The 23,191-nt window shown below is 44.2% G+C and overlaps 1 protein-coding gene across 5 annotated transcripts in view; it reads left to right on the top strand.

Annotated features, from left to right (window-relative positions):
* The first annotated feature begins 15,729 nt into the window (after nucleotides 1-15,729).
* Prom1 (prominin 1) overlaps nucleotides 15,730-23,191 on the top strand; it is a 113,215-nt gene continuing 105,753 nt past the window's right edge. For 3 of the 5 annotated variants that reach the window (XM_021161787.3, XM_029477913.2, XM_085836676.1), the window contains exon 1: nucleotides 15,883-16,036. The gene's annotated coding sequence lies outside the window, so the exon portion shown is untranslated. Of the gene's footprint in view, nucleotides 15,751-15,882; nucleotides 16,037-16,358; nucleotides 16,379-23,191 lie in introns of those variants that run through there. The other 2 variants (XM_029477915.2, XM_085836675.1) reach the window with 2 other exon arrangements.

Below are 23,191 nucleotides of genomic sequence, written 5' to 3'. Positions count from 1 at the left end.
CACAGTGGGACATGGAGCAGCCTTTAGCCACAGAGCTTCAACTCTTTGCAACAGGATGGGCAAATGAAAGTTGAACAATTCTCTGAAGAAGAAGAAGAAAAAGAAGAATCATGGTTGATTAATTAATAAATCAATGTGCAATGGGGTGTCTACTTGACCTCAGACCTTTCCATGAAGGAAAGCAAATATGTTGCACACTAAAGGAGAGTACCAGCTTCTTGGTTGAAAGGAAAAACAGAGAGGGGACTGAGAACAACAGAGAGACCCATGGCTCTTCTCCTGCCCATACCCACAGGATGCTTGGCACTTGAGACCCTGAGATCAACAAAACAGTCCCCAAGCTGCTGCTGCTTCTTTTTTTAAAGATTTTTTTTTTTATTTATTATATGTAAGTATACTGTAGCTGTGTTCAGACACACCAGAAGAGGGCGTCAGATCTCATTACAAGTGGTTGTGAGCCACCATGTGATTGCTGGGATTTGAACTCAGGACCTTTGAAAGAGCAATCAGTGCTCTTAATCACTGAGCCATCTCTCCAGCCCAGTTCCCAAGCTTCCTAAGGGTGTTCAGGAGAATGCCTATGGGTCTTGATTTCTGAGTTATTGCTCAGATTTGGGGAAGAGACTATTCTCCCCAGATCTATGCAGTCCCTGGAGCCTGGGACTCCCCTGGAAGAATCTGAGATGTCTGTAAGCATGGCTCTGAGTGTCTCTGGCTGGGCTCTGGCAGAGGGGACAGCAGAAACATTCTTCAGGTGGTTTGGGGATTGAGGTGCACAGAGTAGGAGCTGAAGAACACATAGGACTCTGAGTGGTGTGATACGCTGGAGTGGACTATGAGTGAACTCCATGGTTTCAGGCTTCCAGATGTACCTTGCAAGTGCCTGAAAAGAAGGCTACTCTTCTACCTAGATGGGGATGGAGCAGGGCAAGGACTCTGTCCAGTTGGAACACTGGGTTAAATGAGATTTTATTGTCTTAGTTTCTTTTGAATCACAAACCAAGGCAGGGAAAGTTTGCTTTGCTTACACTATCAGAGGTTCAGTCAGTGGTTGCTTGGGCTCATGCACTTAGAGGGAACATCACGGTGGAGAATGTTCTGCACCTCATAGGGGACAGGAAGGAGAAAATGCAGGAAAGGCCATGGACTCATGTCCTTCAACTAGATCCCACCCACTAAGTTTTCTAGACCCTTCAAAGTACTGCCAACCCAGGAGGTAAAGTCTCTAACACATGAGCCTTTAGGGGAATGTTACTTACCTTGCATTGCTGTAACAAAATACCTGATGAAAGAGAAAGAAGGTAGGAAGGAAGGAGAGACTTGGTTTGCACACAGTTTGAGGGTATAGTCCATCATGTCAGAGAAAGCATGACAGCAGAGACGTGAGGCAGCTGGTCATACGGATCCCACCTGAGCCAGGAAGGAAAGAGTGATGATGCTGGCATGAAGTTAGCTTCATCCATTTTAATCAGTTCAGGATCTTAGCCCATGGAATGGTGCTGTCCATAGTTTTAGCAGCTTTTTGTACTTCAACTAACTTAATTTAGGAACATCTTCACAGACACACCTAGAGGTTTCTCTCCATGGTGATTCTAAATCCCATTGAGTGGGCAATCAAGATTAACCCATCATATGAGAGACAGTTCATCTAAGGCTTACCCACAATAGCTTGTAGAGGAGGATGTTAAGGGTAAAGATGGTGACCATGTGTGATACTTGTATTTTCCTTGCTAGCAGTCAAGGGGGCAGAGGTTTATTCAGGATTATTTCAGACTCCTCTTAAGATACCTCAACTCTTGTCAACCAACTCCAGGGACTCAGGTGTGTTTCCTGCCTGGCCCCTCATTTCTCACACTATCTTCATTTTTCTTGGCCACCTTCTGGGACTATAACCCCAAACTGATGTTAAATCAGTACTGCCATACTTGAAAACCTTCTACAGCTATCTCTTTCTCCTACCTCTGATGGTCCTGATTCTTTGGCTTAGCAGATAAGCCTCCCATTGAAATGCAGTCTCTACCCTAGAGCTCTGGATTCCTCTAACTGTTCATTTCATTCTGCTGCACTGTGTTTCAGTGCACTGCTGTTCAGCCATCCTCTATCTCTAACCAAACAGCCACATAACTTCTTCCTCTGCCCTCCATCCTACCCTCCCTCTCCCATCATGGACTGAAACAAAGGTTTTGTCTTAGTTAGGGTTTCTATCTCTGTGAAGAAACACCACAACCATGGCAACTATTATAAAGGAAAACATTTGAAGGGGCTAGCTAACAGTTAAGAGGTTCCACTCACTGTCATCATGGTGGGAAGCATGGGGGCACATAATCTCCAGACATGGTGCTGGAGAAGAAACCAAAAGTTCTACATCCAGATCTTCAGGCAGCAAGAAGAGAGAGACAGAGACAGAGAGAGAGAGAGAGAGAGAGAGAGAGAGAGAGAGAGAGACAGAGACAGAGAGAGACAGAGAGAGAGAGAGAGAGACAGAGAGACAGATAGAGAGACAGAGACAGAGACAGAGACAGAGAGAGAGAGAGAGAGACTGAGCTTGGCTTGGCTTGGCTTGGCTTGGGCTTCTGAAATCTCAACCCCCCCCCCCCCCAGTTACACACTTCCTCCAACAAGGCCATACCTACTTCAACAAGGCCACAAGTTCTAATCCTTTCAGGAAATGTCATTCCCTATGAACCTGTGGGGGTCATTTTCATTAAAACCATCACAGGCCTTATATGTAGTAGGTAAGACCTCTTGTATATGCACACCCTCACCCGTGTCATTTTGCTTCTCATTTTGAGACAGAGTTTTACTAAATTGTTCAAGCTGACCTTGAACTCGTTCTGTACTCCAATCAGGCCTTGAACTTGTGATCCTCTTTGCCTCAGCCTTATTAGTAGCTGAGAGTACAAGCTCATGCCAAGTACAGACCACTGGAAACCTCTTCTAATCAACTCGAGACTAAGCCAGCTACTGCCTGTCACCTTGCCATCACCCACTGGTGGGGCTTCTAAAAGTCACACTGGTATTTAGTTGTTTTCCCTACTACACAGTGATATATTTCCTAGACAGGATGTATCAACCTAGTCAACCAAACAAGACACTCCCTAATGAGAAAAAGTCCTACCAGAAACCTCAAAGCATTGCAATGGATCACATGTGCCATGGTGAATTATGGGTGTGCCCAAGTGAGACAAAGGTGTTTAAAGGTAAGATGGAGATTACTGAGTTGTTCTGAAACAATTATTCTTACCTGCAGGATCAGTAACCCAGATGATGTCAGTCTGAGACTGAGCAGGCAATTGCTTGGTGGGCTGTATGCAAGTGAGGCTATGGTGGCGTTTGTGCAAAGCCCTAGTTTTGACTTTGTTTAGAAACAGTTCCTGCTCTCCGGCAGTGGTTGGTTTATGAAGATCCATGTGGCCTTTTGCCAAGAGGATTTTATAAGTGACTCAGCATTCACTCTGACAACCTTGATATTGCAAATCACCACCCCATCTATGTAGCAAAGTAGAGTTGAGCACTGAGCATGACACTAAAGAATCTGTGAGTAGTGAGTGGTTCCAAGTGGACAAGTGCTCCTTTTGGCCCCTATTGGGCAGGGTCGTGTAAGGGGCAACACACAATTTAAAGAGATGCCCAAGAAGCTCATTAATTAGGGCCGATAGTACTTAATGCAGTGTTTTAAAAACGATAGCAAAACTCTGCTTCAAAGCGTTGGCTACAGCAGGACCTGGCTCTGAACCTTTATCTTTCTACCCCCACTCCCTGTAAACCCTTTCACTGAACACCGAGGGATCAGGCAGTGCACATGCTTTGTGGCTGAATTTACAACTGCTACCCTGAAACTGGTGAAGAAGGGAAGGGTCAGAAACGGAAGTGAAGGTGTTGTCGGAGGTGTGTGGCTATCCGCCAGACTGTAAAGAAAGCCATTTCTGGCTAATCTTAGAATAGGTCAGAGGGGTGCTAGATACCTCCAGGCCTAGGCTGGGTGCTGGAGGGTAGGTAGGATCAGAAACAGGTATAGGTGTAGACTGCTTGGGACACACCCAGATCACCATGACTATTCCTTTGACCGGGTTAGGTCTCATGTCCAGGGTCAAAGTCTAGTGTGGCAGGATCCCAACAGGACGTGAATAGGAAAGCCATAACTTGGCTCTGTGGCCGTCTGGCCTGGAATGAATGTACTTAATGCTCCACTAGGAATTTCTTCCTGGTCGGGAAAGGGTCAAGTTAGGGGTGGGAAAGGGGGGAGGTCACTAAAAATGATAAAGAGTCCAGAAAAAAAAAATGAAGTCTTTTGTTTGGCATCTTGCTAAAGTCATTAATTAAGACAGACAACTCCAGTGAAAGAACTGTGGGAAAAAAATCCCAGAACAAATTCTCTAGAGAGATTTTGGGTTTGTTTGGGGAGTGTGGCAGAAGGAAAATGCATTTCCCCCCTGGGATCCATTGAGGGGTGGTGACAGGGGCCCCCTTAGACATCAAAGCCTTCAGCTGCTCCAGATCCTCATGTTGACCACTATAGTCGTTGAACATAATCTTCATACTCCTCCCTGAACCATAATCACCTCTAGCCAATTACAATACCAAATACAATGTAAATGTTATGTAAATAGCCACCTCTTGGAACTGTTTAGGGAACAGAAAGATAGTTCAGGAAAGACAAGGCTACCACAGGGAAACTATACCTCACCCTTCAGCCAGAATATGTTTTTCATGAATATTTTCCATCTGTAATTGGTTGTATCTTTGGATTCAGAGCCCATGGGTATGGAAAGCCAATTGTAGTAGATTGCTTTTCGTTTAGGCATGTGTTTAGGCCCATTTGTACATCTGAAGGCTAAAAAGCACATGGAACTGTTTTCTATGGCAAGGGGAGCTGTGGAGAGCAGGTGTTCCCCACCCCCCAGACCCCAACTCCCACCTCCAGTGACCAGGAGTGTTGTAAGAAGGACGCCTCCTTGGTCTGGGGTCAGAGCTTTGCTGATCCCATGGCACTAATCTTTCTGGTACCATTTTGTCCAGCTTCCCCACCAGTCATAGGTGTGTAGGATGGGAGGAGGGAGCAGCCAGAGCCTGTGGTAGAGTCATTATATATCACACAGCCATAAAACACCAGCTTGCAGTGGTCAGGAGAGAGTTTACTCTTACTAAACCTCTCTGACATGTTACTGCCATCACCTTGGGAAGCTCAAGGAGACAGAGGAAGTTAGGTGTATCATCATCAGAGAGAACCCCAGGTTGGTCCGTTTAAAGACACAGTACTACCTTACCCCTCACAGACAGGTGACTGACTTCATTTACTAAGCTCTAAGGGCTTGACATTTCCCTTCCGGAGAAATACTCCATTTGCTGGGTGTGGTGGCAAACGCCTATAATCCCATTGTTTGGGAAGCAAACCAGGCAAAACTCTGATTCCTTGAGGCCACCATAGCAAGTTGTACCCCAGCTAGAAATACATAGTGAGACCTTGTCTCAAAAGAAGAGAAAGAAAGAAGATGAGGGGGAAGTGATGGGGGGGTGGGGAAGGGTGGGTATTGACAGGAGCAATTTGAAAACGGCTCCAGCATGGCTCTCTTCTTGCTTGCTGCCTTTGCTCTTTAGCACTAGTTTGTCGCTAGCTTTTGCCTCTTGTGAACGAACCCCATTGAGAAGCAGGTACGTACCTCCATTCCACAGTGTTCCCTCCATTCACTTTCCATATTTTCCTTTTTACCTTTCTAGATTGGGTTATTTTAGAACCTTACAAAGTACTGCCAGCCTAGGTGCTGTCACTGATCCCAGTCTGAGAGCTGTGTCTCAGGGTGTGCCCCAGTGTGTCTGCAGATACCTCTGCTTAGCAGGGGACTTTTCTATAGAAGCCTGGGTCAGTTTTCCTTTCTTTATGTTTCCTGCCTTTTCAAATTAACCAAGGGATGACTTTTTACGGCTGTGTATCCTGAGACTAAAATCAGTTCCAGTTCCGGAAATCTTATGCAGTGTGAGATGCCCATCAATGTCCTTGCTCTTGTGTCTCCAGACTCTTCTCACCTCAGTCAGTTTTCCAGCACCTTGGTTCTCCAGCCTGATTGCTGTTACTTTGTTGCCTTCAAGCAGATCCAGAGATTAAAAGGAGAAATGTATTCATTTGTTTATATGTGGTGCCGGGGATCAAAACCCCCACTTACACTAGACTAGCGCTGTACTACTGAACTATGCCTGCAGTCCACATTTTCCTTCTTAAGTTATTAGTTTGTTTCTATCAGCCATGTAATAGAACTTGATTGATAAACTCCAGTACGTGAGCTGCCAGGCTTAAGCAATGAGTTTCTCATCAACATGGGATAATATCACATCTGTGTCTCCAAGTGCCCAAGGCAAGGCTGGCCTGGGGCAGTCCGAGTGCTTCTTAAAAAGCGGAAGCTTTTCTTCTGGCCCTAGATTTCAGCTCTTCTGTTTCTGTTCTTGTGCTAAGAACCTCCAATTTGGAAGTCAGACTGGGTTTGGGAAGTGAATTAGCTGTTAATTGACATTGACTTGGAGTGAGCCTGCCAGTTCTCTGGATATCAGCAGGTCTCATGGGAGCTCCCAAGTCAAGCCAGCCAGCTCATGCTCATGGCCTCTGCCCTGTGGTCCCCTCCATCCTCATCACCTGGTTCACACCTGCTCACTGACACCCATCCCTGCCAGCATGCTCAAGATGATGCTATTATCCTGCCTGCTCTATTTTTAGGGCTTTCACAGTATTTCTACCAGTTTTCATGTTTATCGCCTATTTTCCTGTCTGGAACAATGGCATCATCTTGTTTGTGAATGGACCTCAACTGCTTGCATCAGGCTGGTACAGGCATAGTGTACATCATCCGTAGATGTTGGTTGGATGAATAAATTTGTTTTTAAGTACCAGGTGATACTTTCTGAACCATTTTTTCCCCTTAAAACTTCTCCCTGAGAACTGGTTGCACACCATGCTTAAAGGTATGATGCCCTGGAGTCAGCCAGACTTGGAGTCCGATCTCAGCCCCTTGCCAGTTAGGCGTTCTCAGGCAAGACGACTTTTCAGAATATTAGTTGCTTCAACTGTGAAATGATTTGGTTCTGGGTGAGTTGTGTGCCTTTCAATGATGCCAGTGTCCTTAGGCCTATGAAAAAAAAAAAAGAAAGAAAGAAAGAAAAGAAAAGAAAAACTAAAAAAAAAAAAAGAAAGAAAAGAAAAATAAGGTCTTTTCAGATGGTCAAGTCAGGAGAGAGTATATGGTTAAGTGTAGTCCTTTTTTTCTTTTCTTTTCTTTTTTTTTTTTTTTTTTTTTTTTTGGTTTTTCGAGACAGGGTTTCTCTGTGTAGCCTTGGCTGTCCTGGAACTCACTTTGTAGACCAGGCTGGCCTCGAACTCAGAAATCTGTCTGCCTCTGCCTCCTGAGTGCTGGGATCAAAGGTGTGCGCTACCAACACCCGTCTCAAGTGTAGTCCTTTCAAAAAGGAGACAATGTAGAGACAAAGGCAGTTGTGTATAGAGGGAAAATGGTGTGAAAACACATGGGGCATTTTACCTGTGAACCAAAGAATATCTGGGGATGAAGGAAGAGAAAGCCAAGAGAGAGGCCAGGAATAGATCCTCTCTCACGGCTTCCAGAAGGAGCCCAGCAAATGCTTTGATTTGGGCCTCTAGGCTATAATACAGCATGTTTAAGTGACCCTTTCTACAGTACTGTCATAGTAATCTCAAGAAATGAATACAGACCCCAGATTGAAAGTCCTTCGAAGGCGGTTGGCTGTTGCATCTCCACCACTTAGCACTGTCATAGCATCAAATGGCAGCTCAGCATAGTTTTGGTTTGGTTTTATTGGATAATTCTTTCTGAAATGATCTTGAATATCGTGTCTGTAAGGTGCTTAAAATAACAGTTGCTTCAGTTAATCATTACTGCTGATTTTATTAAGTAGAGCAGGAGTCTGTAGGTCTCAACTTCCTTCTCTCAGAAAAAACGAATAAAACAGCCCCTCCTCCAACTGGTAAGCTTTAATTAAAAGAATCTAGGTAACTCAGTGCATGGCAAATGCTTGTAAGTTAATAAATGACAGCAGCAGGTGCCTCAGGCTGCCTTCAGTGTATTCCATGATCTTTCAGAATGTGTTTGCCATTGCCATGGTTACCTGTGTTCTTCAGAGCTTAACATTTTACTGTTGTCTTCCCCCTCCCCCAGTGTTTATTGAAGACCTATCATGTGCTAAGCAATATTTCATTCTGTCCACAGAGAATTTCAGTAAGAATTCTGTTCCTTTTTTCTAAGGGACTCTTTGCTCATCCTTTCTTTTTGCCTTGTTTTATTTTGTTTTATAACATGTGTATGGTGTGTGTGTGTGTGTGTGTGGCATGGTGCATATGTGGAGGTCAGAAGACAACCTCAGATGTTAATTCTCTCCTACCGTTTTGTTTGTACCAGGGTCTCTTGATCACCGCTGTGTGTACCAGGCTAGCTGGCTATGAGCTTCCAGAGTCTCCAGCCCACACATCTCAACAGGGAATGGAACTGGATCATGCAGGCTGAGTATATGGTAAAGATCTTTCAGACTACAATCATAATCTTTGCAAAATTGCTGTCAGGATCTTTATAGTATATATCTGATAGTATTCTGCCCAAGTTCAATACTAATTTTGCCTTCGATTTATGTTTTTTTAAATTACATATATGCATATCTGCTTGTATCTGCTTGTGTGTGGTGTGTGCACATTAATGTAGGTGTCTGCAGAGGCCAGAAGGTATTGTATCCCCTGGAACTGAAGTCAGGGCAGTTGTGAGCTGCTCAACATGGGAAATAAACTCAGGTGTAATTTTGTATTTTCTCACCTTACTTTTAATAACAGTTTTTAAATGCTTTAACCTCCCTTCTAGCCCACCACCCACCAGAGGTAATGGAAAAGAAAGATAATTAGTATACAGGGAAAGTGGACCTGTTGAGAAATTGTTCTTTGAAGCAAATCTCATCTGCATTGTCAAGAAATCAGAAGTTCAGTCCACAAGAATAGTCAGTGGCAGCTTGATCCACTCACAAACACTTCATGAATAGACCAGCAATCCAGTTTTGTAGTGTTGGGATAGCAAACATGAATCAGCAGCAGACGTACAACCTAGCAGAGAGAGCCAGGCCTTACTGAATCAGCACAAGCCAGCAGGAGGGACCAGGACTATCAGAGACACCAGGAGAAGTTCTTTGCTGTGCCTCTCTCAACGAAGCAAAGATCAGCAACGACCAAGAAGCCTTGCAAAGATAGCTCTACAAGTAAGCCCCCTCACAGTCTGTTGAGTCCTGTTTATACTCCCTCCAAATATCACATGTCCTCCACAGGTCTTGCCTCACCACGGGTCTTACCTCAGTACATGCGTCTGTTTTAGTAAAATGCCACATATGTCAGCTGACATTACTCTGCCAATCGGTTCAAATCTGCAGAAGTGGCAAGAAGCCACCAGCACACCACCAGAAGCATTTTGGTGTGTTTCTCTCTATGGAGTCTTGACAATGACCAATAAACAATGGTAAGGCATACCAATTCTATTCAGTGTTATCTGCCATCTGTTGGGTCCTTCTTCGTATCATGCGTCCTTTCACATGTTTGCCTTAGAGAAACACCCTTTCACCTGTGTCTGATTCAGGAAAACACTCCTTCACATGTTGGCCCCAGCAAAACACCATCCAATACAACTGACTTTCCAAAGAAACCAGAAGTTTCCACCTTCATTCAGGTCCTCTGGAAGAGCCATTCATTGGACTTTAAAAGAAACCAAACTCTAGAGTTTGAACATTTGGGGCTGTCACAACTTGGGTAGAGGTTAATATTCTTTATATCTGATGGAGCTGGCACTTGGGATATCATTAATTATTTCTACGTGTACAGAACAGCTCTCTCGTAGAATGAGGAAGTTTCCAACCTTTGGAACTAAGATACTGAGGTTAAAAAACAAACAAACAAAATATCAAAACACAATGAATCTAGACTGTTTTTTTCTCATCCTGTATTTTTCCCTCACTCACAATGTAAACCAGCTTTAGAATTCTCTCTCTTTCATCCCTGTCACTGAAGAATATTAGATCATCTACCCATTGTAACCATTTCTAGGCATGACTTCTACAAATATTTCCCTCTAGCAAACTGGTTTTGATGCTCTCTGGTCTTCATGGTAAAGGCCAGTCTGTTCACCTGCTGAGAATGGATACTAGTCTTTAAGAACCAGTTTGCTTTAAGAAATTAGTTTGCATTCTGTTGCTGTGATAAACATCACGACCAAAAGCAACTAAGGGAGAAAAAGGGTTTTATGTCTACTTACACATCCAGGTAGTAGGTCATCACTGTGTGAAGTCAAGGCAAGGATTCAAGGCAGAAACCTTGAGACAGGAATTGAAGCAGAAGCTATGGAGGAGTGTTGCCTATTGGCTTGCTCACCCTGACTTGTTCGGTTTGCTTTCTTATGTATCTCAGGACCTTCTGCCTAAGGGTGATACCGCCCACAGTGGGCTAGGCCCTTTCACATCAATCACCAATCAAGCAAAAAGCACCACAGGCTTGCCAGTAGGCCAATCTGATGGGTTCAGTTTCTCAACAGAAGTACCTTCTCCTTAGATGACTCTAACTTGTGTAAAGTTGACAAAAATCCAACCAACACACACCTCATGCTTGTGCTGGGAACGTGACCTAACACAACGAGGTCTTGGGTTTAATCTGTAGCTCCTCATACAAAGCAAAACAAAGCAGAAAACATTCTTCATGCTTGTTAATTAAAAAAAAAAAAAACCAACGAGAAATTACTTTGTGTTCTCAGTAGTCAAAGGGAGTTCATTGGCACCTAGCTCTTCTGCTGTTTCCCTTTCTTTCCAGCAGCTGCTTGGGACATTGAGCGAAAGACTGTTCTGAATGGGGTTGTCATGGGAGAGGTTTAGAAGGATGCATGACCCGCACTTCTGGTGTGTGTATGCAGCAATTATGTGCCAGCAAAGAGACAGCTGCTCTAATCCCAGGTCTGTGTTAGAAGCTCTTTAAAGTTTGTTTAGCAGTAACCAAGGGGTTCAATTTTCTTGCACATGGTCTAATTTTAATTAAAAAAAAATCAGTGGTATAATGTATAAAGCTATTTGTCTCCCCTGGATAATAAGTCCCATTAGGGCTTCTAAATTCTAATTTGCAAGGACTTAAAAACCAGGACTCCTGTGCAAATACACAGTGAATGTGAAAGCATTTGCTCAGCTCATGGACCGGTGAGGTAGCCACCGAGAGGCTGTAACTGGACTAGTTCAAAGAATGACTTGAAGAATAACATTTGTCTGGGTCACTGGGAATCTGAAGGTTTGTTTGTTTGTTTTTTAATTTTTTTTTTAGATTGAAAAGCTTGTTAACTTTCAGCTGATGAGGAGAAAGACAAACTGGGAAGTCTTTAAAGGAAGGGGAAACCCATTGCTCAGCACAGGTTGAGTTCCTGGCTGCCCCTTGAGCAGATTGTGACAGTTGACAGCTTTTGAATCGAGTGATGTGCCTACCGCGTGTAGCCAATTCTCCTCTCACTTACTTGAAACCTCTTCTTCTACGCCAAGTGAAGTATGGTGGTAGACGGGATGCCCTCACGCCGCATAACTGGCTTTTCTGATGCTCGCATTGTCTTCGCTGGATATTAAAGGTACACTGATTGGTTATTAACAATGAGTTCACCCATTTGTTTTAGAGCATATTACTATCACCTGAGATAAGAGCCATCTCTAAGGATCAGCGATTTATTTGAAGCAGTTGCTGACTGGAGGGTAGGCTCCCACAAAGCACAAATGTACCCCACCCCACTCCCAAGGAACCACTGGCTGAGTTTCCCAACCTCTCCGCAGCTTCGAGTGTGGACCCTGCAGTCTTTGCTTTGCTCTGTTTGGCTCCTCAGCCTGCTTTACTTTCACTGTGTGGAAGCTTTCTACCTCTGCCCATGAGTTAGGCGGTGGCCTGGTGGATCAGACACAGATCACACCTGAAGTACAGGACAAATGTTTTATTGCCCTTTGGTTATCAAGCTAGGCATGTTATTTTTGGCAGCCTAACCCAGAGGTAAGGCAGAGAAAAAAGCAAGAGGAACAGGAAATCGTGCTGTAAAATATTTACAGGAAAATGTTGGCTCGCTTGAAGCAATTTGCTGGCCTGCTCTCCTTCTGCCTTTTTTTTGTCTAATCACTTCCCTCTCCCTCTCTCCCTGGCTCCCTGTTACACAAGCTTTAGTCTTAATAGGAACAAATTTTTCTTAATCGAAAGATATGATGCCATGTTTTGAATCACGCAAAACACCGTTTTAATTATTTAAAAAAATATTTGTTTAGCTATAATCAATCACAAGTGTCCCTAACAGGTCCCCTCTGTCCCAGCCCTATGCCCCACAGCTTCCTTTCATCTGAGGAACATGGCCTCCTTGGTCCAGTCCCTCCCGAGGCTGCTTTGCTATCTAGATGGGCAGGTTCTCCCTTATCCCCAGGGCAGGGCACTTGAGAATTAGCACCCCTCTTCAATCCCAAGTCAGTGTAAACTCCCACACAGAGAGCAAAGGACTCCAGGGTGAGCGACTACAGCCTTCGTTAGGCCCCTTTGTTAGCTTCACCATGGAGACCACTAGCCTTCTTTGAAGGTCCCTAGAGCGGCACTACCTAGGGAATGTGTAAAGTGACATTGTTCCTTTCAGAACACCCTCATTCGTGGTAGACATGGTCAGGTTAGCCAGAACAATTATTCACAAACATGTTTTGTTTTAGTTTTAGTGACTAAAATATCTAAAACCAAGAAGAGGACTATTGAATATTGATTTTGTGTGTGTGTGTTCTGGAAATAGCTAAATAAGGCTTTCTTGCTTTTGTCATTCATGCTGGTCTTGAATACCCTGGTCTTCCTAGTTCTGGAATTATGGGCATATACCACAGTGTCTGCATGCTGTGTCCTCTCTTCGTATGGTACTAGAACCTGAGTCTCAGACTTGCTAATCACATGCTCTTCTACTGAGCTATCATAACCCCCCATCCAATGCTTCATTTATAAAACCATATGGCCCTTGTTACATTTTAAAACTTTATTTTAAATTCTGTGGATTGGTTTGTATGTGCACCCGAGTGCAGTTACCAGAGAAGACCAGAAGGTGGTGGTATAGGAGACCTAGAGCTGGTACAACTGGCTGCTCTGAGGCACCCACATGGTACTGAGAACTAAATTTGTATCCTCTGCAAGAGCAGCAGGAGATTGTAATTGCTGAGCTAGATCTCTCTTTGGCTTAAGGCTACCCAGGATATATCTTACCATTGGGTTTTGTTCTTATTCGTTTGTTCATGTTAAACATAGAAAATGGTTCAGGCAGAATAGGGGTTAGGCTAGAATATGAAAATGTAAGGAACGGTTGAAGCACTGTGTCCTAAGTGATGTGAAGGCAGATGGTTTGTAGCCACTTCCTCTGGCTTGAACCAGCCCCTCCTGCAGGGAGGAGGGAGGTTGGTAAGATTCAGAAAAAACCAAGGATCAGGAAGCTCAGCAAAGCTCAGAAACTTGCACGACTCACAAGGCCTCAGGGTAGCATTACACAATTGCTCCGGTCTTCTGTGGAGCTGCTTGCAAGCTGTTCATCGGGCTCCAGTGGTGCCTCTTTTGTTGCTGTTGTTTTTGTCTTTTCCAGACAACAGGGTTTCTCTGTGTAGTCCCGGCTGTCCTGAAACGCACTCAATAGACCAGGCTGCCCTCAAACTCAAGAGATCTGCCTGCCTCTGCTTCCCATGTGCTGGGACTAAAGGCTTGCACCACCACCCAGGTACAATGTAGCTCTTTCATGGACTGTCATCCTTACAGGGATGGGCTTTTCCATTGATGTAGTCACCTTTGTGTCACCCGAACTCATGGAAGCAGCCTCTTACTCACATTCCTATAAGTAATCCCCTGAAACTATTTTGTTCATCAAGCTAGATTTAGAAAGCTGCATATTTAGTTTAATGTCAGCGAACACCCTGTTTGAATAGACATTTGCTTACAGCTCCACAAGGGGGAAAAAAATCACACAGCAATGGACATCCATTTCAATTCAATGTGGCACTGGTCAGAGATCTATTTCACCTATTCTCTGGGTTCTGGAGGCCAGAGCTGTTCAACTTTGGGGCTTCAATAACTATGTGACCTCTGGCAAGCCTGCATCACACAGTTAATCATTGATAAGATATTAGAAAGCTCTTGTTAGTAAGTTCATATAAAAAAATCTGCTTAGAACACATGCCCTGCCCGAACTTTGTGGATGTTACAAGGAACGAGAAGGAGTACGGGTAGCCAGCCCTGTGATGGTTTGCAGACACAGAAGCTGGGTTCAGAGTGATAAGGCTGTGAGTGCCCATGCTGGTAAAGTAGGCAGCTCGGGGACAGCTAGGAGCTCCCAGGAGAGAGAACTCAAGTCTCAGCCTAACGCCATCCTCAGTAGCGTGTCTGCCTCTGAGCGGGACAGCTGTGGAGCCCAGGAGCACAGGAGACTGTAAAGGGGAGAGCTGGTCATCTTAGATTTCTCTAGTACCCCAACATTGCCTGTTTCAGTTTTACGTGGTTTCTCAGTGGTCTTTCTGAATGAACTCTTTCTACACCTTCGCCATGTGAGCATTCAAGGTCAATTTCAGGGCTGGTGAGATGGCTCAGTGGGTAAGAGCACCCGACTGCTCTTCCGAAGGTCCGGAGTTCAAATCCCAGCAACCACATGGTGGCTCACAACCATCCGTAATGAAATCTGACTCCCTCTTCTGGAGTGTCTGAAGACAGCAACAGTGTACTTACATATAATAAATAAATAAATAAATAAATAAATAAATAAATAAATAAATAAGAAAAAAAATCACATTAAAAAAAAAAAAGGTCAATTTCACCTTCCCCTGCCCATCCTCCAGTGTATGCTATATTTTGTGGTGAGAAAGTTACTAAATTAAAGTTCATTTGTCAGGGCCGGGGAGATTGGTGAGTGGTTAAAAGCATTGGTTGTTTTGGCAGAGGAACTCCCTCTTTGCAGGGTTCAATTCCCTGCACCCAGCCTGTATGGCAGCTCACAACCGTTTGTAACTCCAGTGACAGGGAAGCCAACACCTTTTGACCAACTCCACGTAACGTGCTACACATACATTCATGCAGGCAAAACATTCATACACATAAACTATTTTTAAAAGGCCATGTGTCCACATACCTATACTTCCAACATCTGTGCAGCCATTCTTTCATCTCTCCGTCCATCCACCTAACAACCCGCACACAATTAATACACATTTTTTGATGATAAAAATGTTCCAGTGGCGCTGTTCTTCCTTGGTCTATTCTCTACCCATTCTTGGTTGAATCCATGAATGTAATTGATTAAAAGCACCAGCGTTGTGTCTGTCCCTGATAGCACAGGGATACACTCCAGCTAATTTTTCTCCCCTTGGATGTTTTTTGTTTGTTTGTTTTTTAGTTGTTTTAAATAAAATGCACTGAGTACCAGTATGTGTCTAAAGAACCAGGAAAGAGTGTGGAGGTTAGAGATTTTAGGAGCTAGCGGCCTTCCAATCAGCGATTTAGGATTAGGAGGTAGAGAAGGGTGTTCTGGGACTGAGCAGGGATTTCAGCAGGAAATAAATGCTCTGTCCCGTGGGTGTCCCCAGGGCATTGTAGCCTCTCAGAAGGTCCAATCAGCGCGCTCAGACTCAGAGCCCTAGGCTCCTGCTCTTTAAATTACTGAGCCTTGTGGAGACCCCGGCACCTGGCCTTAAGCTCAGCCCTCAGTAAGTACGTTTCTGAAGGAGTCGGTGTTCCTTTAGTTCCATCCCCAAACCTCTGCCAGAGACCCTAGAGGACGCAACAGGTTCTCAGAGTCCTGGAGTCCTGGAGTCCTGCCTCAGGCACCCTTAGCTAACCCGGGGCGGAGCAGTGGGACGGGCTCTCACCCAATCACTCCTGTGGTGCCCTGGGGCTGGACCTTAAATAATTCATGAATTAAGTGGAGGGAGCCCAGCTTAGAGGCGAGGAGCTGGAGGGTTCCGAGACCCGGACGAGAGCTGGACCGGAGAGGTGAGTTGCTCTGAGTGCCGACCCAGCGCGGGGCGCTGAGCTCCCCCTCTTCTAGAACACCCAAGGGCAGGGATGAGGTGTGAAGCTCGAGCAACTCTCCCTCTGCCTCCACAGCAGGTGGCGGGAACCTAGTTTGTCTTCCCGAAGCTGGGGGGTCTGCAGGGTGTTGTGGGTCTCGGCCAGTGGGCGATCCCAGAGTCTGGAGGACTGGTTTAGAGCGTGCAAACTTTTTCCCGCGGCGGTGGCCGGCTCCTCTCCGCGCCACATTGCTCCGCTCCGGTACTCCTTCCATCCTGTGGAGGGGTGGAGGTTGCTGGGTTCTGGAGACAAGAGCAGGAGGCGGTAAGACTTTCAGGCCACCGGCCCGCTTTCGGGAAGGGCGGCGAGAGGATTCGGTCTGGGTCTTGAGAACTCTTCTGCGGTAAGGAAAGCTCCAGGAAAGGCCAAGGTGGGGGGTAGGCTGGGGGAAGGGCAGTGGGGAGGGGGACAGGACGTGGGACTCCCGGCCACCAGCCACCATCTGCTACCTATGTGCAGCTCACAGTGCTACTGGCCGCAGCGGGAGGGCGATGCTGGTGCAAGGGCAAACCGCCTCCCTGCGGCCGTTGCCAAGCGCACGCACCCGGGCTGGAAGTCCTGGCTCCAGTCAGCCCTTAGGGTCACACAGCACCGAGAATTTCAGCTTTCCTAGAGATGGAGAGCAGGGGCGCTCAGGGCATACCTTGACAGAATGCGGGGACCAGGGACAACAAAGAGGAATGTGGACTGAGCAGAGCTTCGTGGCTGCTGGAGGATCGGGGCTCGAGCTGAGTTTCCGAGAATGGGTCGGAGAGGTTCCAATTCTCAACCCGGCCCTCAAACAGGACTGGGTGGGGGAAATGCCTTGGTGGCGCTCGGGACAGCGGGACTCAGGGGCGATTCCCCTCCCCCAGGCGACGGCAGATTCCTGGAGGCTCCTAGCTTCGCGCGCCGCCTCGCAGTCGGTTCTTTTGTGTTCCGCAGCCCGGGAAAGGCCCCCGAGAAGGGGGGAATGTGGGCAGGAGGGCGCCGGGTCTGGCAGCAGCTTGTAGGGAAAGGCAGCGGAGCAAAGGTACCCGCGCTTCCTGCAGCTCCTGCTTCCTCCGGGAGCTCGCTCTGTTGCTCTCTTGTTCAGTTGTGGACTTTTCTCATGCCCCGGCGGAGAATGGCTTGCTCGGCTTCTTGTGGGCGGTTGCTGGCCTTTGTTAAGCGAGCGAACGGTTAAAGTCCTTTGTGGACCCCCTCCACCCTAACTCACTAGAGACCCAAACAACTTGAACAATGAATTTGCTTTGAGCCATGTGAGAACTTTTTTGTTTTGATTGACCAATTGAATATTGGTAAATTCATACAGTCCGGCTTGGCGGACTACTTATTTTTCTCATTCATTTGTGAATTTACCTCTTTGAAGCACTACGGAGCTGGCGTCTGTCTGCATGGAGCCTAAGAGGTTCACGGTGGCTCATCTGGAGCATCAGAACTGGAGCATCAGAACAGCACACACTGTGCTGAGTTCTTTACCTGCTAGCATGTTAACCCACCAACCCCATGCAAAAGCCCACTTCACAGAGTGAAGCAACTGCCATTGTCACAGGATTAGTGAGTGGGTCCAGAGACCCGGTCCTGTTTGAAACAGTATTTTTGCTATTTAGCAAGGTATTTTACTTTTTTTTCTTTTTAATTGTTCCATAAAGTTTTTTATGCACTTCCTTATGGTTTTTATGGTGAAGTGTTTGTTTCCCTGTGTTCTAGTTCAGTGAAGTAAACAGATCAAAGGACGGATTGACAACACTTGGAGCTGGAGAAAAGGCTCAGCTGTTGGGAGCACTAGACTAGAGGTCCTGGGTTCAACTCCCAGCATCCACATGTCAGCTCACAACTGTGTGTACCTCCGGTTTCAGGGAATCCATGGCAACCGGTGCGTGGTGCACATGTAGTCCCAGAAAGGCAGAATACCTATACAAATAAACTAGAATAAAATAAAACAAATCTTTTAACACAAGAAAATCACAACACTTTAAGTAGGGTTGATTTTGTTTACGATTTGAGAGAAACAGGTTTTGTCACTTGTTTTTTTTTTTTTTGTCTCAGTTTTTTTTTTAATATTTTTATTACATATTTTCCTCAATTACATTTCCAATACTATCCCAAAAGTCCCCCATAGCGCCCCCCACTTCCCTACCCACCCATTCCCATTCTTTTGGCCCTGGCATTCCCCTATATTGGGGCATATAAAGTTTGCAAGTCCAATGGGCCTCTCTTTCCATTGATGGCCGACTAGGCCATCTTTCGATACATATGCAGCTAGAGACAAGAGCTCCAGGGTTCTGGTTAGTACATCATGTTGTTCCAACAATAGGGTTGCAGATCCCTTTAGCTCCTTGGGTACTTTCTCTAGCTTCTCCATTGGGAGCCCTGTGATACATCCAATAGCTGACTGTGAACATCCACTCCTGTGTTTGCTAGGCCCCGGCATCGTCTCACAAGAGACAGCTATATTTGGGTCCTTTCAGCAAAATCTTGCTAGTGTATGCAATGGTGTCAGCGTTTAGAAGCTGATTATGGGACGGATCCCTGGATACAGCAGTCTCTAAATGGTCCATCCTTTCATCACAGCTACGAACTTTGTCTCTGTAACTCCTTCCCTGGGTGTTTTGTTCCCAATTCTAAGAAGGTGCACAGTGTCCACACTTTGGTCTTCATTCTTCTTGAGTTTCATGCGTTTATCAAATTGTATCTTATATCTTGGGTATCCTAAGTTTTGGGCTAATATCCACTTATCAATGAATACATATTGTGTGAGTTCTTTTGTGATTGTGTTACTTCACTCAAGATGATGCCCTCCAGGTCCATCCATTTGGCTAGGAATTTCATAAATTCATTCTTTTTAATAGCTGAGTAGTACTCCATTGTGTAAATGTACCATAATTTCTGTATCCATTCCTCTGTTGAGGGACATCTGGGTTCTTTCCAGCTTCTGGCTATTATAAATAGGGCTGCTATGAACATAGTGGAGCATGTGTCCTTTTTACCGGTTGGGACATCTTCTGGATATATGCCCAGGAGAGGTATTGCTGGATCCTCCAGTAGTACTATGTCCAATTTTCTGAGGAACCGCCAGACTGATTTCCAGAGTGGTTGTACAAGCTTGCAATCCCACCAACAATGGAGGAGTGTTCCTCTTTCTCCACATCCTCGCCAGCATCTGCTGTCACCTGAATTTTTGATCTTAGCCATTCTGACTGGTGTGAGGCGGAATCTCAGGGTTGTTTTGATTTGCATTTCCCTGATGATTAAGGATGTTGAACATTTTTTCAGGTGTTTCTCTGCCATTCGGTATTCCTCAGGTGAGAATTCTTTGTTCAGTTCTGAGCCCCATTTTTTAATGGGGTTATTTGACTTTCTGGAGTCCACTTTCTTGAGTTCTTTATATATATTGGATATTAGTCCCTTATCTGATTTAGGATAGGTGAAGATCCTTTCCCAATCTGTTGGTGGTTTTTTTGTCTTATTGATGGTGTCTTTAGCCTTGCAGAAGCTTTGTAGTTTCATGAGGTCCCACTTGTCAATTCTCGATCTTACAGCACAAGCCATTACTGTTCTATTCAGGAATTTTTCCCCTGTGCCCATATCTTCAAGGCTTTTCCCCACTTTCTCCTCTATAAGTTTCAGTGTCTCTGGTTTTATGTGAAGTTCCTTGATCCACTTAGACTTGACCTTAGTACAAGGAGATAGGAATGGATCGATTCGCATTCTTCTACATGTTAACAACCAGTTGTGCCAGCACCATTTGTTGAAAATGCTGTCTTTCTTCCACTGGATGTTTTTAGCTCCCTTGTCGAAGATCAAGTGACCATAGGTGTGTGGGTTCATTTCTGGGTCTTCAATTCTATTCCATTGGTCTATTTGTCTGTCACTATACCAGTACCATGCAGTTTTTATCACAATTGCTCTGTAGTAGAGCTTTAGGTCCGGCATGGTGATTCCACCAGAGGTTCTTTTATCCTTGAGAAGAGTTTTTGCTATCCTAGGTTTTTTGTTATTCCAGATGAATTTGCAGATTGCACTTTCTAATTCGTTGAAGAATTGATTTGGAATTTTGATGGGGATTGCATTGAATCTGTAGATTGCTTTTGGCAAGATAGCCATTTTTACAATGTTGATCCTGCCAATCCATGAGCATGGGAGATCTTTCCATCTTCTGAGATCTTCTATAATTTCTTTCTTCAGAGACTTGAAGTTTTTATTATACAGATCTTTCACTTCCTTAGTTAGAGTCACGCCAAGATATTTTATATTCTTTGTGACTATTGAGAAGGGTGTTGTTTCCCTAATTTCTTTCTCAGCCTGTTTATTCTTTGTGTAGAGAAAGGCCATTGATTTGTTTGAGTTAATTTTATATCCAGCTACTTCACCGAAGCTGTTTATCAGGCTTAGGAGTTCTCTGGTGGAATTTTTAGGGTCACTTATATATACTATCATATCATCTGCAAAAAGTGATATTTTGACTTCATCTTTTCCAATTTGTATCCCTTTGATCTCCTTTTGTTGTCGAATTGCTCTGGCTAGGACTTCAAGTACAATGTTGAATAGGTATGGAGAAAGTGGACAGCCTTGTCTAGTCCCTGATTTTAGAGGGATTGCTTCAAGCTTCTCACCATTTACTTTGATGTTGGCTACTGGTTTGCTGTAGATTGCTTTTATCATGTTTAGGTATGGGCCTTGAATTCCTGATCTTTCCAAGACTTTTATCATGAATGGGTGTTGGATCTTGTCAAATGCTTTTTCTGCATCTAACGAGATGACCATGTGGTTTTTGTCTTTGAGTTTGTTTATATACTGGATTACGTTGATGGATTTCCGTATATTGAACCATCCCTGCATCCCTGGGATGAAACCTACTTGGTCAGGATATATGATTGTTTTGATGTGTTCTTGGATTCGGTTAGCAAGAACTTTATTGAGGATTTTTGCATCAATATTCATAAGGGATATTGGTCTGAAGTTTTCTATCTTTGTTGGGTCTTTTTGTGGTTTAGGTATCAGAGTAATTGTGGCTTCATAGAATGAGTTGGGTAGAGTACCTTCTGTTTCTATTTTGTGGAATAGTTTGTGAAGAACTGGGATTAGATCTTCTTTGAAGGTCTGATAGAACTCTGCACTAAACCCATCTGGTCCTGGGCTTTTTTTAGTTGGGAGACTATTAATGACTGCTTCTATTTCTTTGGGGGATATAGGGCTGTTTAGATCATTAACCTGATCTTGATTCAACTTTGGTACCTGGTATCTGTCTAGGAACTTCTCCATTTCATCCAGGTTCTCCAGTTTTGTTGAGTATAGCCTTTGGTAGAAGGATCTGATGGTGTTTTGGATGTCTTCAGGATCTGTTGTTATGTCTCCTTTTTCATTTCTGATTTTGTTAATTAGGATGCTTTCCCTGTGCCCTCTAGTGAGTCTGGCTAAGGGTTTATCTATCTTGTTGATTTTCTCAAAGAACCAGCTCCTTGATTGGTTGATTCTTTGAATAGTTTTTCTTGTTTCCACTTGGTTGATTTCACCCCTGAGTTTGATTATTTCCTGCCGTCTACTCCTCTTGGGTGAATTTGCTTCCTTTTGTTCTAGTGCTTTTAGGTGTGTTGTCAAGCTGCTAATGTGTGCTCTCTCTAGTTTCCTTTTGGAGGCACTCAGAGCTATGAGTTTTCCTCTTAGAAATGCTTTCATTGCGTCCCATAAGTTTGGGTATGTTGTGGCTTCATTTTCATTGAACTCTAAAAAGTCCTTAATTTCTTTCTTTATTCCTTCCTTGACCAAGGTATCATTGAGAAGAGTGTTGTTCAGTTTCCACGTGAAGGTTGGCTTTCTATTATTTATTTTGTTATTGAAGATCAGCCTTAGTCCATGGTGATCTGATAGAATGCATGGGACAATTTCAATATTTTTATATCTGTTGAGGCCTGCTTTGTGACCAATTATGTGGTCAATTTTGGAGAAGGTACCATGAGGTGCTGAGAAGAAGGTATATCCTTTTGTTTTAGGATAGAATGTTCTGTAGATATCTGCCAGATCCATTTGATTCATAATTTCTCTTAGTTTCACTGTGTCCCTGTTTAGTTTCTGTTTCCATGATCTGTCCATTGGTGAAAGTGGTGTGTTGAAGTCTCCCACTATTATTGTATGAGGTGCAATGTGTGCTTTGAGCTTTACTAAAGTTTCTTTAATGAATGTGGCTGCCTTTGTATTTGGAGCATAGATATTCAGGATTGATAGTTCCTCTTGGAGGATTTTACCTTTGATGAGTATGAAGTGTCCCTCCCTGTCTTTTTTAATGACTTTGGGTTGGAAGTCAATCTTATCAGATATTAGAATGGCTACTCCAGCTTGTTTCTTCATACCATTTGCTTGGAAAATTGTTTTCCAGCCTTTCATTCTGAGGTAGTGTCTATCCTTTTCTCTGAGATGAGTTTCCTGTAAGCAGCAAAATGTTGGGTCTTGTTTGTGTAGCCAGTTTGTTAGTCTATGTCTTTTTATCGGGGAGTTGAGTCCATTGATATTAAGAGATATTAAGGAAAAGTAATTGTTGTTTCCTGTTATTTTTGTTGTTAAAGTTGGCATTTTGTTCTTGTGGCTGTCTTCTTTTAGGTTTGTTGAGGGATTACCTTCTTGTTGTTTCTAGGGCGTGGTTCCTGTCCTTGTATTGGTTTTTTTCTGTTATTATCCTTTGAAGGGCTGGATTCGTGGAGAGATAATGTGTGAATTTGGTTTTGTCGTGGAATACTTTGGTTTCTCCATCTATGTTAATTGAGAGTTTGGCTGGGTATAGTAGCCTGGGCTGGAATTTGTGTTCTTTTAGTGTCTGTATAACATCCGTCCAGGATCTTCTGGCTTTCATAGTCTCTGGTGAAAAATCTGGTGTAATTCTGATAGGCTTGCCTTTATATGTTACTTGGCCTTTTTCTCTTACTGCTTTTAGTATTCTATCTTTATTTAGAGCATTTGTTGCTCTGATTATTATGTGTCGGGAGGTATTTCTTTTCTGGTCCAGTCTATTTGGAGTTCTGTAGGCTTCTTGTATGTTCATGGGCATCTCTTTCTTTAGATTTGGGAAGTTTTCTTCTATAATTTTGTTGAAGATGTTTG

The sequence above is a fragment of the Mus caroli genome, unplaced genomic scaffold, assembly GCF_978045245.1.
Source record: "Mus caroli unplaced genomic scaffold, Mus_caroli_1 scaffold_4, whole genome shotgun sequence".
Classification (NCBI taxonomy): Eukaryota; Metazoa; Chordata; class Mammalia; order Rodentia; family Muridae; genus Mus; species Mus caroli.
This window is presented reverse-complemented; position numbering and strand designations above follow the sequence as displayed.